Here is a 12,824-nt window from a genome sequence, read left to right as displayed (position 1 = left end):
GAAAGGAAAGCACTTGTAAAAGCACAACAAAACACAAGGGAGAAAGTTGGAGTGAACAAATGTGGAATAAAGGAGGATTATGGAAGGTAATAAATATATAAAATACAGTAGATGAAGTAGCTGAAAAACAAAAGGTTCACATGAAAAGGGACTGCAGTAACAGCCAAATAGTTTCAACAGTGGGCAATGAAGTCTCTTTTTAATTAGGCAAAGAATGATGTACTCATACATTTCAAAATTTCAGAAATGAAGTTTGTGAAGTGTGCTTAGTATATGTCTATCATCTGTCCTCAATGAGATGTTACCCATGAATACAGCTGGAATGAACTGTTTTTTAATTGCCTTGATTTTTCTTTCCTCAACATTTATGGATCATTTTTTATGTGTTAGAAGCTTCTCCGCAGACATAGTCCCTACCTCCCATGAGACTGCAGAGGTGGGTGGATACACTGACACTGTTACAGTAGAAATGACAAGGGTTTTGATAGAGCTTTTCACACATTGCATAAGTGAATCCTCTCCCTTATCCTGGACTTGAGCAAGGAAGCTCTAAAAAGTGGTAGGAACACTAAAATCTGTCATGAAAAGTAACTTGCATTTATTCCATTTATTTATGTAGTATTTATTAAACCACCTACTTTCACCTAGAAAAAATAGGGCATTAATTTTAAAAATGGCTACAGAGAAAATAGTTTAGTTAGTCATAACTTACATAAATACAATTTTCCCATAATTCTATCCTAAATACTTGCTAAAATATGATTGAGATTGTTGTATTACTTACTACAATGCATGTTGGTTCATATTTCACATTTAACTCTAATGACATCACTAATGTATTTATAGGCATATTCATTGAAACCTGTGGACATTGCTGTAAAAGATGATTGACATTTTACATGAAGTATTATTTTCTATTCCAGTGTTCTACTCACGTTTTAAGAAAGTGTTAAATTATAGGAGAAAAATGTGCTGCCATAAAACTTTAAAATATTTTAACTCAACACTTCATAATATAAGAATATTGTGAAAAATCTATCATCACATATTAATTATAGTGTTCAACAGGCATATAAAATGCTTTTTCTACCTGTATACATAAATGTGATGCACGTAAAAATTTATGTGCTTAGTTAAATACATTTATTTGAACACAGAAATAAGTTTATATCATCAAAGTGTAAAACACCATTAAGTATATGAGAAAAAATATTATCTTGGGTCTTTGGCATAGTAAATTGAGAAGTGACAACTAGATTTCTGCAAGGCTGATTTTCATGAAAAAAGGAATTTTTCTGGAATTTAGAAGTTTATTCTTAAAACTATATTATATTCTTCAAAGAATTTTTGTAAAAAACAAGGAAACTATGAGGTAAAGTAGTTCTCTCTATATATTTACAAAAAAGACATCTGTTGATCTTAATATATTTATTGGAGGTAGGAATCTTGTCCAAATAATGAACTTTCTCAGTAAAATTGATGGCTCATCAACATTTCTGCATTAAAAGAAACAGAACTTACATGAATTAAGACTTTAATTTATATAGAATCTAGATGTTTCATAAACTGAAGTTTATTTAGACATCTATTTGAGATGAAAATATATATGAATAACAATAGCAGGTATTGTAAGACAAACAAAATAAAACAAACCAACAAAAAGAATAACACTGTCATATATTTCCAGAAGTAAAGTATAAATTTAAGACCCAAACAGAGGCAGCCAAAAATTTGATCTAATTTTTTACCCAAAAAGAAAAAAACAACCCAAGAAATTTTAAGTATTTGAAAAGCTCTTAGCTTATTGTGAAATTAGTTTGATCAGTTTGTCTGAATTTATTTGTTATTTTCTACATAAGGATAAGTGGCATTTTATCTTGTTTAATTTATTTTCTAACAATTTCTTAAGTTAGTATACCTTATTTGACATATTCCCATCTGCTGCAGTTGCATATATGTTAGATACCTTTCAAAAGTACTAGAAGGTTTTATTTAGCACAATTATTTTTCTTCTTCTGTCTTCTGTCATTGCTCTCTCCCAAAACTCCAAGGAGTAGAACCTTACTGCTCAAAACTCTGTAGAGTGTGTCTGAACAGATTGAACTCTATTAACTTCATCACTTCTCTTAAACAAGTGAGCTAATGATGGCCTTTTCTTGAAAATGTTTGTTCAGACATCCACATGTTCCTCAGCAACCCCCTAAGCTTGTTAAAAGCACGTGCCTATTTCATCAAGTATTTGGTGTTGGCACTTAACACAGATGGTCATGAGTGTCATTGTGTCATTACTAAACTCAGAAGAGACACATTTTTCCATGTTTATAGTGAATTTGAAAGACCTTTAGATAGTTTTAATGAAAGAGAAATATTTGAGCCAGGACTCACATTTGACAGAAAAATATTCAAGAAATCAACTCCCCAGTAAGTTTTATATTTATATGATTTTTTTCTAAGATTCTTTGTAATTCAGGAGTAATTTTAATGTTTCCAACTGGTTTAAGCTCTGAGTATGTGATTTAAAATATTGTACTTCCTTAGAGTATTGAGCAAAAGTAGTTATTTTAATTTACTTTCAGCTATTAATTTTAAATAAAAGTTTAAAAAATCTTGGTTTCTTTCCTAACAAAGTAACGAGTTTGCCTGAGAGGAACTCCCAAGTGAATATTTATGTTAGAAAAATAAGATGGCTGAAACTTGAGGTAAACTCTTATCTCCATGAGGACAGTCTAGAGAAAAGAAAAATAAGGAATAAGATTTGCTCCTGGGAGAAAGTCTGAATTGAAAATTCTGACTCAGATATGAGAACAGTATCCCAGGAGGTAGAAAATCCAGGAGATATACACTCATACATCTCAAATGCATGCATATTTTACACACATACACACACACACACACATACACACACACCGTGAAAAGTTGGCCAAGGCAATCAGCCCCCACATTTGCCAAAGGCAAACTGGAGTTGTCATGTACAAATATGAACAAATACGCCAAATTTGCCTAACATTTGATGATAACCAATATTCAAGAGAAGTGCCAAACTCAAAAAACTGAAGTATTAGCAACCAAAAAGCATTAGTAATGAAAATAGAGAAAATTTTTTAAATTGGCATTAAATGTACTTAAAAGTCGAGAAGGTATTGAATCTATAAAATAAAGTTAGGCAACTATGAAGGAGAAATAAAAATTTGAAAATTAAAAATATGTTGTGTCAGATGCTATAGATTTCCTCTCCCACTCTATTTCCATTTTTCTGTTGCATGCCATATTGCATGCTAGAAACTTGAAAACCTGTGTTTCTCAAACACCTCTACCACTAGGGTCCTATGTGGGACCTAACTAGCTTCTTAAAAGAAGAATGCAATGTGTGTGGTTTGGAAAGCAGAAATGAACATGCTGAGGTGGAGGCCACACCATAGCTGCTTTTGTTGTGCTCGCTGTTAATTACAAGCAGGGAGGCACTTGGCTTTTCTGGGGCAGCTCTAGCAGAGGTCCAGTGTCTGTTCTCTGGCTTTGTAGACATTCCAAAGCCACATGTGACATCCATTTACATGTCAGAGCTCGGGATTCATGGTCTGGTATCCAGCAGAGGTGTAATGTGATGACACCTTATGGATTGTGGTCAAGGCATTTGGACATGAAGGCAGCAGTCATGGTAGCAGATTCTTTACAGTAGCAGAAGCAGAAGCAGAAGCCCCTGCCTGGACAGTTCTGTTATGTTCCAGGAGTTTTTGTGGACTTCCCAAATATAGACTGCTTTTCCTGACTCAGATAATTTTGTAAACATCTCCTTCTATTTATTAAAATTTTTCTGCTTAACCCAGCCAAGTGCAACTGACCCCAATTGATATATATTGTTATCTACCTAATACCACTTCATATTTATGGGTTAAAGTACAAAACAGATGTATTTAAAGATTAAACTAATAAACTGGAATATCAAATTAATATCTAAAATGTACTACAAAAAGGCCTGAAACTGAAAAGTATGAAAGAAAATATGAAGCACGAAAGATAAGTTTACGAGTTCTACCATTTGTCTAATAGGAGTGCGAGAAGGATAAGGCTGAGAAAATGCAGGGGCAGAAATAAACAAAGACATTAAGGAAAATAATTCTCAATAGTAAAAATAATTTTCAGAGTCAGGTCTTACAAAGTCACTAACTACAGACTCTCTTTATTCTAATACAGTTACTATAAGAATATTGAAATAATAAATGTGAATGAACTCAAGAAAGAAGACATCAAATGAAATAAACAGTGGCATTGAGTGATGAGGCTTTAGTTTAAAAATTAATAAGATGGCAGGAAAAATAAAGTAGTAAATATATTGCTAATCACAATAAATATAATTGATTAAATTTAAAATAGATACTATATCTTTTATTTTGTTATAAGCACACCGTGGAGCCCTGAAAAGTTCTCCAAGTCAATTATAAAAAAAAAATACAACAAGTAGCAGGACAATATGTAACTTATGATCACATTAAGTTTGAACATTGTATATATGTACATATGTACATATGTATAAATGTGAGTGCATAGGTAAACGTCTGGAAAGGTATACATCAAAATTTTAAACAATGTTTTCCTCTGTACTAGGAATTGAGTTAGGGTTGAGGTGGGGATAGAAAACTGCCATGAATAATTTTTTCCAATGTGCCATTTTTATAATACTTGTAACACAGAAAAGTAAAGATTTTGCTACTTTCCAAAGATAATTCCACCAATAAAATAATTTTTAACTCAGAAAAAATTATTACATATGCAAACATAAACCTTCTATTTGACAAACCGTTACTATGAGTCAACTTGTAAAATCAATGAATTAGTTAAGTCCATCAGAATTGAGAATAAAGTTTTAAAAAATCACCCTCTTTGGAATAATAATTTATATAAAATTTATGGGAAACTTTCACAAGACCAATACACCCAGCACATGATTTGTAAATCATTGTAGATAAGACTCTTCCAAATCTAAAACCAACATGTAAACTATAAGAAAAGTAAAATAAAATGTAGATCCTACAATAAGTCTGGAAAAAAATAAGAAAAAAAGACTTTATTAGTGTATCTTCAGCAGTAAAGGAAAATTAACCTTTCTAATATAAAAAATGGAACAATGGAACTATCTCAATTTGAAAGCAGGTAACTTTTAATATGATCATATTTTCCCCTGACACAATAGAAATCAAGAAACCTCTGGTACCAATTGTTTTCATAAAGAAATGTTTTTTTCCAACTTAGTAGAACATGTACTGTAGGCCATGACAATATTTTGGTTGTCATGTAGGCTATATATCTCAGTGATAATTAAGAGTTTTGCTATGTATATCACTCTGTTATAAATTGAGTAAATGTGAATCCATTTCTTTTGTTCTCATCAAGGAGCAGTTGATAAATTCAGAAGAAGAATAAAACTGTAGACTCAATAACTCTGTTCAGACCCTTGATAATTGTGCAGACACCATGGAATTTTCAACAGGGACCCATTAGTATAATAGATGCTCTGATGTGCTACTCATTATCCATATACAGTGAAAATGCATTATATATATTCAGCTATTAAAATGATTCTTCATAACATATCCTTGTACATACATGTTAGTGCAGATTTGTGATAATTTCCTTGGGATATATTTCTCAGTATAGAATACCTGAAGCAAAAGGTATGCACCATTTAAGGTTCTTATTGCATAATTTTCCTCCAGAAAGATTATACTAATTTAACAAAAAGACATATTTGAGAGTGCATACTATGCTTGGAAGATACCATTAATTAAGCTATGAAAATATATCTTGTTTCAATTTGCATTTTTTCATAACAAGTGAGATTGAATTTTTTTCCTCTTTATTGGTTATTTGTGAATTTGGTGAACTACATATTGAGTTGCTGGACTATTTTTTTTATCAGGTTAAATGTAGTTTTCTTATTAAATTAAAGAATCCATTGTATTTTAAGAAAATAATACATGGTATATCAATGTAAGGGCTGATAAATAAATGATAATATAACTGACATAGAAATGCTTATATCTATATATTTATAACTTAATATATGAATAAATTAAAATTGATTTTTATGATATTAATATGAAAAATATAAAATTACATTACTAATGTAACTACTCTAATGTGGTCTTCAAGACCCCAAAATACAAACTAGATTTTATTAGTATTATTTCTTACACCATCATGCAATTTTTCTTCACAGATGTTATCATAGATTATATAGTCATCAGTGGAATATTTAATAAAATTAAAGAATATTTAATCCCACTAGACTGAACATTTTAGGAGACTGGGGATCATCAATAATATGCATGTACAACAAATCTAGTATATAGTGTATAATTAGAATTATTTCTTGTTCAAAAGCATTTTTGTAGGTAGATTTATATTTTTCCCAACTTTTCTTTATCCTTAATTTTATCTATGTTTTTAAAAATCAAGGTTTAAAAGAAACTTTTTGTGATGAAATAGTTTCCCCAATTATAGCTTTAGTGGCATGCTCAGTATGTTTTTTCACCATCCCAACTTTTTTGGGGCACAATTTTTTTTCTTCTAGTAATTTTTATAGTTTTCTTGTTATATATTATTCAGGTTTAATCTATATGCAATGTATTTAAAATTAAGAAAGTAACACTTCAAATTTTTTCTTTTGTTTGATTCCAAATAGTTTTCCAAGAACTTTTATTACATAAACTGTCCTTTCAGTGCTGTTTTGAAACACTATGGTTATATGCTAAATTATTTTGTATGTTTGCTTAGGTCTGTTATATTATATTTCGTTCCATTGCTCAATGTGACAACATCTTGGCTATTAGTAAAATAGTAAAGTTCAGCCACACATGCTTCATTTTTCTTCTCTTTAGCATTTCATTAGATTCTCTTACCTTCTTTCAAGGGAACATAAGGAACTGTTTTATCAAATTCCTTACCCACCAAAAAGGAAAAAAAGGAAAAGAAAATCTAGATGTTCAATAATTTGCTAAAATTGGAAAAAACAGAGATCAAAGGGAACTATCACAATGGACATTTAGAGACACTTGACACAAGGAACTAAAAATAGTGAATTTTCCAATTAAATTGTCCTTAGGACCATAAAAATGTACTCTTTACCTCAAAATTATTTTATAGTCCTTCAAACAATAAGCATGAATAAAATCAGAAATAACTAAACTATAAGATAGAGAAAGACAAATACTATATGATCTCATTTATACACGAAATATAAAAAAAGAGAAACTCATAAAAGCAGGAGCTGGGAAGGGGGAATGGGAGGTGCTGATCAAAGGGTAGAAAGTTGAAATTATGTAGGATAAACAAGTCTGTAAGTCTAAGATATAGATATGATGACTGTAGTTAATAATACTGTACTGAATACTGGGTATGCTAAAAATGTAGACTTCAGGTGCTCTCATCACACACACAAAGAAACATAAATATGTGAGATGATATGTTAATTAGCTTCACTTTAGTAATCATTTCACTGTGTGTGCATAAAATCATTATGTTTTACACCTTAAACACATATAATTCTTATTTATTTTTAAGTATATTTTATTGATTATGCTGTTATGGTTGTCCCTTTGTTCTCTTTGCCCCCCTCTGCTCAGTGCTCCCTTTCCCTCCAGCAATCCCTGCCCTTAGTTTATGTCCATGGGTCCTGCATGTAACTTCTTTGGCTTCACTCTTTCCTATGCTATCTTTACATTCCCCCATCTATTTTGTTTCTATCAATTATGCTTCTTGATCCATGCACCATTTCCCCCTTTCAGCTGATAACCTTCCAATTGATTCCCATACCTATGATTTTGTTCCTGTTCTGGTTGTTTGTTTAGTTTGTTTTTATTTTTTAGATTCAGTTGTTGATAGTTGTTTGTTGTCATTTTAATGTTCATAGTTTTGATCTTCTTTTTCTTAAATAAGTCCCTTTAACATTTCATGTAATAATGGCTTAGTGATGATTAACTCCTTTGGCTTTATCTTGTCTGGGAAGCACTTCATCTGCCCTTCCATTCTAAATGATAGCTTTGCTGTATAGAGTAATCTTGGTTGTAGGCCCTTATTTTTCATCACTTTAAATACTTCTTGCCCATCCCTTCTTACCTGCAAAGTTTCCTTTGAGAAATCTGCTGAGTCTTATGGGAACCCCTTTCTACGTAACTCTCTGCTTTTCTATTGTTCCTTTTAAGCTTCTGTCTTTATCTTTAACCTTTGGCATTTTAATTATGATGTGTCTTGGTGTGGCCTTCTTTGGGTCCAACTTGTTCGGGATTCTGTGCTTCCTGGTCTTGTATGTCTAGTTCCTTTGCCAAACTGGGGAAGTTTTCTTTCTTTCTTTTTTTTTTTTTAATACATTTTCAATTTCTTACTTTTCCTTTTCTCCTTCTGGCGCCCTTTATGATTCAGATATTGGTATGTTTAAAGTTGTCCCAGAAGTTCCTAATCCTCTCCTCATTTTTTTTTTTTTTAATTCTTATTTCTTCTTTCTGTTCTGGGTGAATGTTTATTTCTTCCTTTTGTTCAAAATCATTGACTTGAACCCAAGCTTTCTTCCCATCACTGTTAGTTTTCTGTATATTTTTAAAATTTTCACTTTGTATAACCTTCAGTTCTTCCTTTATTTTGTGGCCATACTCAGTCATTTCTCTGAGCATCCTGATCACTAGTGTTTTGAACTCTGCACCTGATAGGTTGACTATCTCCATTTCATTTAGTTCTTTTTCTGGAGTTTTGTCCTGTTCTTTCATTTGGGCTATATTTATTTGCACTCTTAATTTGGCAACCTCACTGTGTTTGTTTCTGTGTATTAAGTAGAACTTCTTTAACTTCATGTCTTGATAGGGTGGCCTAAATAGTAGGTGTTCTGTAGGGTCCAGTGGCACAGCCTGCTTTAACACCCAAGCTGGATATTTGAGCTGTACCCTTCATGTGGGCTGAGTACACCCTCCTCTTATTGTTGAGCCTAGATTGCTTTGGCAGATCAATACAAGGTATTTATCCAGGCCAATCAGCTGCAAGGACTGGCTGTGACCACTGACCACCAACCTCTAGGATTAGCTGTGCACAGGCATGGTAGTAATGCTCCAACATGATCTGTAGCTGTCCACTGGTTGTGCTGGCCCTGAGCTTTCCCGGGTGGTGCAGGCCAAGGTCAGCCACCACCTGTATTTTTCCAGGGGCACCTTGCCTGAGCTATAAAGAAATCTGAGATGGCTGCTACTTTTGCTGGGCTTGGAGATCCCCAGGTGAAGCCAAGCTGTAAATGTAAGCAGGCTTCTGGTAGTGCTTGGCCTTGAGCTTACTGAGGCCAGCTGGTTTGACAGGATTTAGGAAGTTGTTAAACATGAGCCAAGACCAGCCATTCCCATGGAAAATAAGCTTGGATGGCCCAATAAATTGGGTGTGGTGTAGTCTCTGGGTATATCCAAAGCAGGTCAAACAGTTAGCCAGGTTGGTGGAGTCTCAGATAGGGCACCAGCTTGCTGGCTCTGTGGCTCTATGGGGGGAGGGCTTAGAAAGGTGACAATGGCCTCTACTTGCCTTGATGCCAGACACTTCAGTTCCACCCCTTATGCCACTGGTGCCTTTCAAGCTGCTACCCCGGTGCTGAACCTCAGAGGGAGTGAGTCTGAGTAGGTGAGTCCCTGTGTGGGTCCAGAAGTTTCCCTCACCAACTCAATCCCTTCTGATATTTTCAGCCAGAAATTGTAGGGACTTATCTTCCTGACACTGGAATCCTGATCTGGGGGCCTGGTGTGGATCTGGGACTCCTTGCTCCTGAGATATCCCTCCTGAATTTTTATCCACCACATGTGCATGTGGCACCAGCCCGTTCCACGTCTGCACTCCTCCTACCCATCTCAATGGATGTGGTTCTGTAATTCCATGGTTGTCAGACTTCCATTTAACTCAATTTCTGACAGTCCTGGCTGATGGTTTTTCTATATTTTAGTCGTAATTTTGGTGTGGTTGTACGAAGAGGTGAGCCATGGCTGCTTACACTGCCATCCTGACCATATCCCCTTTTTATATAATCTTTATTTAATTAAAAATAATGACCTAGTAGTCGCTGGTTTATGATTAGGGAATATATCACCCATAAAAGCTTGTTCCAGCAAACAAAACAGGATTATATGTCATCCTGGCAAATGGTGTTAATTAACCACCCACTCCCTCTGCCTCTCTTGCTCCCTCAAACTTTACATTGCCTGTTCTAAAATTGGGTCCTTATACCCACCCTTTTCAATTTAGCTTATGAAGTCATCATGCTATCAATTCAATTCAAATTGAATTAAGTGAAAGTTACTGACTAAACATTGAAAAAAAGAAAAAAAAAAAAAAAAAGACTGAAATCACCAAAGCTCATTGAAGCAAGGTAAACTGAGGGGTTCTCTCTCAAAAGGAAATGGCCTATGAAGGGGAGGAAAATGCTTTAACTTCACGGTGTTTTAAGCTGGTTTTGCACTGTGTGCACTAGTAACTCAAAGTGAGATAAATGACTGCATAGAAGAATTGATGAACATGGAGAGATATGATTTTCTTTGATTTCAGTGTATTAGAAGTCATTGTAGATGGAATTGATTTAACATGTGACAAGAGAAAGCTGAAAGTGATAAAGTGAGCAATCAATGCTAAGCTAGGAGAAGAAGCTATGTAGAATTTATGAGGGCTTTGAGTAGGCAACATAGAATTCAAAGTGTAAAAACAGACTCTGTGAACTTTAGAAATATCACTGGAGATTTTTGGGATAGCCTCAGCATAAAAATGTTGCCTAAAGGCCTGGTCTTATTGGGATAGTGCAGGCAACCTAGGACTTTTGGTTAGGAGCATTAAAAATGTGTTAGTTGAAGGAAAAAATCAACTGGTAGGTTTTGGAGACTGTCAGGAGAATGGAATCAGATAAAAAGTTATACTAATGAGTTAACCATGCCCACAAAAAAATGTGTTTAGGTCAGATAAGCCAGGTAGATGGTCAAGTAGAACTTGATTTCTAAACAAGTAAAAAATAAAAATAAAACACTAACCGGTATAAAAGAGGAAATTAATAGTACAACTTATCTCAGTAAGAATAAGTACAGGAGCAATAGAAATTACTCATTTCTAGGCTATAAGAATGATCTCTGTGAACCCAGTCTTTAATCATTTCTATTTACTAAACAGAAACATTTTACTGGGAAATATCTCAAATAATAAAATAAAAAAAAATGCTTTCAGTTTGAGTAAGTACTATGATTGTCTTAATATAATACTAACAAAAACAAATACAACAATGTTGTCAATATCATGCTCCTACTATTTATAAAGCCTTAAAAAAGGCATCATTCTCATGGACAGTCAAACAGGGATTTTCCCAAGATTAACTTAAAAAATGCCAAAATTTTAGACAAAGTTCTTGAGAACCAGCTGAAAATTCTTAGAAAACAATCCTCCCCCCTTTCTTCCTTCCCTTCCTCTCTTCCTTCCTTCCTTCCATCCTTCCTTCCTTCCTTCCTTCCTTCTTTTTTTCCCCTTTTTTCTTTTTTGACCTGTCAACAGTTTGAGAGGTGATAAGAGAATTATAGACAAAAGTGGCCATAAGAAATATCAGAAATATAAGAAAGCTTGACACAAATAAGTCTTTCCATGACTTCTAAACATACTTTTAATATCATGTGGATCAATAATTTAGTAAATTTACATTTTAACAAATGCAAACAGATATACAATTACTATAAGATGTTGTACTATAACATTATAATGGTTTGTGGTGATATAGTATGATTATTTATTCACATATGACTCTTTCTAATTAGACTGAAGACCAGGTGTTTATGCTTTCATCCTATCATTGAACCAATATTTATGAAACTTCTACTATATGAGGGATTGTCCCAGACACAAGGAGATACAAGAGAGAAAAATGAAACAATGAAAAGCTTTGCCCTCATGAGACTTAAAATAAAAAGGAGATCAGACCAAAGCTAGAGATTAATGAAAACAGAATCAGATCAGGAGATAAATACCATGACGATAATAGAGAAATGCACTACCACTGTTTATAGACCAGGAAGTCAGGAGCAGATGCTCTGTGTGTTTGAGGAACAGCAGCAAGGCCAGTATTGCTGGAGCAGAATGAGGACAAGTGTTTGGTGAGACATGAGGGTAAAGAGGGAACGAGGAATTAGCCTTAGGGGTGATTGTAGCAGTTTTAAGCAGAGGGATAATGAGATATGGCTCATGTTTTCATTCCTCTGGTTGCTCTAGGGCAGGCGGAGGGTAGCAGAGGGCTGGAAGGGCATCACTGTCTGTGTCACTGCCTTGTGTGCCATTGCCACCCACACAGTGTAGGTTCCATCAATGCTCAGTGAGTCAGTGAATAAATGAACAAACAAAAATGTTTATGACTGATTATAGATTTCATGGTATAATAAATAGCAACTTCTCAAATAATATAAGCTGTCATTTTGAATACTATAGGCCATTAGGCAGAGGGAAATTTCTTAATCACTGAGAATCTATTAAAAGATTTCTAGAGTAGTTATTAGGGTAGTTATTAGGGTAGTTACAGGAAGATGGCAGAGATGGTCACAGAATTGACTTATCATAAAACAATTGTGCTGTATAACTTCTATAAATGAGCAACTCATTCAGCAGAAATTGTAGATATTAAACTTGATATACTTTATTATGAGTGAGCCTAGTAAGTAAACCAGCAGTTTTCCCAAATATTAAGTGATATTTGGAAATTCATCATGTGGCAATCTTGATGCAAAAGCTCCATTCTTATTCTTGGGTCTCTGGAAATGTAGATTGAAAAGGAAAAGGTTTTAAATTTT

General features: G+C 33.8%; 1 protein-coding gene across 1 annotated transcript in view; it reads left to right on the top strand.

Annotated features, from left to right (window-relative positions):
- The window catches only part of CFAP299 (cilia and flagella associated protein 299), a 556,975-nt gene that overhangs the window by 440,958 nt on the left and 103,193 nt on the right, over positions 1-12,824 (top strand). The gene's annotated exons all lie outside the window — the stretch shown is intronic.

The sequence above is a fragment of the Furipterus horrens genome, unplaced genomic scaffold, assembly GCF_987537825.1.
Source record: "Furipterus horrens unplaced genomic scaffold, mFurHor1.1.pri manual_scaffold_2, whole genome shotgun sequence".
In the NCBI taxonomy this organism is placed as follows: domain Eukaryota; kingdom Metazoa; phylum Chordata; class Mammalia; order Chiroptera; family Furipteridae; genus Furipterus; species Furipterus horrens.
Note: the sequence above shows the minus strand (reverse complement) of the source record. Positions and strands in the feature narration are given on the sequence as shown.